We start from the raw sequence: 3,928 nt of genomic DNA on the forward strand, positions 1-3,928 counted from the left end.
TCCATGTATAGATGCAAATAAGTACGATGATCCAAACATTTAAATTATTTTTTATATAGAAATATGATATTTTAAATGGGATAACTATATAACTTAGTAAACATAGATTCATAATTACCCTATTTAGCTTAAATTTTAATTAATTACAATTCATAGCTACTTTTACCTATTAATTATTCTAATTATCATTCATAACCTCTCTCGTGTATCTTCTCTTTTTCTTTATTTTCTACTACTCTTCTTCTTCTTTTTTCCATTTTTCAGTTTTTTTTTTTAATTTTTTAAAAAAAATAAAAAAGAAAAAAATATGATAGTGTTTTTGTCGAGATTAGTGTATTTATGTTTTTTATGAATACAGATCGCTGAGTAAAAGTGAATGCTACAGTTGTGAATCGAATACAACAGCTAAATAGATACTGTAATTATATTTATATGAATACAGATCAATGGTGGACCCAGAATTTAAGTAGAGTGAGTGCTTACTACAACAAAAAAATAAAAAATCACCTCAACTAGGTTTGAACCCGATCACACCTACCAATAGAGAGCCTTAAGATCAACCTAAATGCCAGTGCACCTAATCAACTTCTTGTTTAGTGGGTGCTTTTATAAAATTTATACCCATTTTCATATATTTTTTATATAAGTATACCTATTCCGCGTCGAGTTTAGTGGGTGTCTGTAACACCCCAAAGTTTTCCCTAGCTAGATTTCGTCCCTAAAATACCAAGCCTTAGCTTCTAGAATGATTTATATCTAATTCTTATGGAATTACTTAGATTTCAACTTTTCACTTCGTAGATGACTGAATTAGCTTTCCAACAATGTAAGATTTGCCTAAATCGAATATTTATGCATGTGTTGTTGTAGGTGAAAGTCTTGTGTATGTGCATGATGTAAATGACATGATAAGTTGAAGAATTTATGTGATACCGATGACTTGCAAGTCAGGTATGATGATACCCCACAGAGTATGATATGTGATTGATTTTACGTGAGATAGGTGGTTACCCGAAGAAAGCACGAGCCAAATGACTCTATACTGAAAACCGTGGATTACCGACACGGGAAACTTGGTACCATGCTGTGTGATCTTGTGCACCTAATATTGTGTCTTTCCTATTCGGGACAAGTGGTTAGGAGCCCTGCTTTGTGATCTTGAGCCCAACCCTGACACACGAATTTGATTGGGATGAAGGCACCCTGCTGTGTGATCTTGTATGTTCTTCTCTCTTCACTGATACTCAGATCTTAACGACAATTTGGATTTGACAGTTGGTGAAAATTGTAGGGTGTACCACCTAGCTCAGCAGTGTTGCTTTGTTGTTGAAAAATCATTATACTATGCCCATGTCGTTTTGAATTATTTTGCAATAATATGTTTTATGACGACTCTCATTTATTTTGTATAAAAATCACTACTTGTTTTTGGATTACTCTGCGTGCCAGTACATTTGTACTGACCCCCTCTCCTTTCAGGTTCTGAGGCGCAGTCTAGGGGTCCAGATACTTAGTAGAGTCTTTAGACAAAGTTCATAGAGTTCAGTTGGTAAGCCTTCTTTGCTTCGGAAAGCCTAGCCTCTTAGACATTCATTATTCAGTATGGTTTTGGTCTACTGGGGGCCTTGTCCCAGTTTTCAAATAGTTGATATCTTAGTCATGTAGTAGCGATTTCGCAGACGGTTTCCAGGTGTTGATAGATGGAGATTGATTCCATTTTTCACTATTGATTTATATTAGACTTATGACCATGGTTCCGTTGTTACTTATATTTCTGCATTATCTTCTATTACATGAATGTTGTGCATGATTATCAGATAGAGAAGGGTGTTTTTGGCCTTTACGGTTCGGGATACTTGTCACGGCCTGGGCCTCAATTCATGTCGTGAAAACTTGGTATAAAAGCACGGTTCATGGTCCTAGGGTGTCTGCAAAATCACATCGGTTAGAGTCTTATTTATAGGTGTGTAAGGCACCACACTTATAATCAGGGGGCTACTAGGCGTTTAGGAATGTTTCCCCTCTTTGTGATTTTGGTCGTGCTTTGGAGTCTAATCTGTCCTCTAATCAATGATCTCTTATATTTCAGAAAAATAACTAAGCCTCCACGTCGTGTTATTGATCAGAATGCTCAGTCAGATGAGGTTCGTCCCACTCATGGGATGAGGACACGTAACAGAGCACATACACCTGAGCCCGTCCCTTCTTCAGAAGTCCTGACCAGGCCCCCTCGAGCTCCGAAGACTAATATGAACCGTCCCCCGACTTCTCAGGGGAATATATCAAACACAGAGTTCAGGCAATCTATTCATATGCTTGCACAGTTAGTGGCTGCGCAGACTCAGTGGTCAGAAGATATTGGGTCCGCATCTATTACTTCTGAAGCTACTCCGATGGGATAATTCATGAGGATGAATCCTCCCAAATTCACGGGCACTAAGGAGAAGAAGATCCGCAAGAGTTTGTAGATGAAATGGAGAAGATTTTTAGAGTAATGCATGTTGATCAGGTGAAAGGAGTAGAGCGAGCAATATACCAGCTTAAAGATGTTACAAACTAGTTGTATAGTGAGTGGGAGAATGCGAAAGGGGATATTGCTGAGCCCACAGTTTGGGATGAGTTTGTAGAAGCTTTTTTTGACAGGTTCTTTCCTCTAGATTTGAGGGAAGCCAAGGCTGAAGAATTCATGAATCTGAAACAAGGAAAAATGAGTGTCCAAGAGTACACTCTGAAATTTAATCAACTTGCTCGCTTTGCACCAGAGATGACTAAAAACATGAGAGCCCGAATGAGAAAGTTTGTATCTGGCCTTTCCGATGACTTAGAACTTGAGTGTCAAGGGGCGATGCTCAATAGAGACATGGACTTTGCTAGACTGTTTGTCCATATGCAGCAGGTAGAGAAGAAGAAAAAAAGATTGTTGAATCTAGAGAGAAAGACAGGCTAGCAAAGAGGGCCAGAATAGCAGACCAGCACCATAGTCAGCCACAAAGTGGTAACCGAGGTAATAAGTGGTTGAAGAAGAAGAAATTTTAGAGTAATACACAGTCAGCGGCCAGCGCCCCAGCGCCCAGACCATCGACAGACAGACTTTTCAGATTCACTATGGATCCAGAGCTCCAGATACTCAGTCGCAGGGCAGTGTGGCTCAGTAACATCGTACTTTTCCGCGGTGTGAGACTTGTGGAAAGAATCACCCAGGGAAGTGTTATTTTGTGAGGAGAAATTGTTATTCTTATGGCAAAGTGGGTCACGTTCAGAGAGATTGCCCTTCTGCTAGAGATAATACGAGGGGTGCTAAGTCCGAAGCCACCTCCATGGCTCCTTCCCCTAGGGATGCCCCTTCAGCTGCCAGGAGCGGTCGTAATCGATTATATGTTTCGACTAACCGCCAGGAGGCGGAAGCTTCACCAAATGTTGACATCGGTATGTTACAAATCTTTTCCCATGATGTTTATGTGTTGCTTGATCCTGGATCTACCTTATCTTATGTGACCCCGTATGTGGTTGTTGGTTTTAGGTTTGAGCCCGAAGTGATTTCTGAACTTTTCTTTGTTTCCTCTCCGGTGGGTGATTCTGTTGTTGCTAGAAGGGTGTGTAGAAATTGTGTTGTGTCTATTCTTAACCGGAAGACTGTGGCAGACCTCATAGAACTTGATATGGTTGCTTTTGATGCTATCTTAGGGATGGACTGGCTCCATTCATGTTATGCTACACTAGATTGTAAAACCCGAAGAGTCACTTTTTCATTTCCAAATGAGCCAGTGATAGAATGGGAAGGGCATTCTTTAGCACCTAGAGGGCACTTTATATCCTATCTCAGAGCTCGTAGACTTATTTCTAAAGGTTGCTTGTATCATCTTATTCGAGTTACAGATTCTAGCGCTGAGAGTCCTCCTCTTCATTATGTCCTCATGATAAATGAATT

This window comes from Capsicum annuum, chromosome 8 (genome assembly GCF_002878395.1).
Source record: "Capsicum annuum cultivar UCD-10X-F1 chromosome 8, UCD10Xv1.1, whole genome shotgun sequence".
NCBI classification, from domain to species: domain Eukaryota; kingdom Viridiplantae; phylum Streptophyta; class Magnoliopsida; order Solanales; family Solanaceae; genus Capsicum; species Capsicum annuum.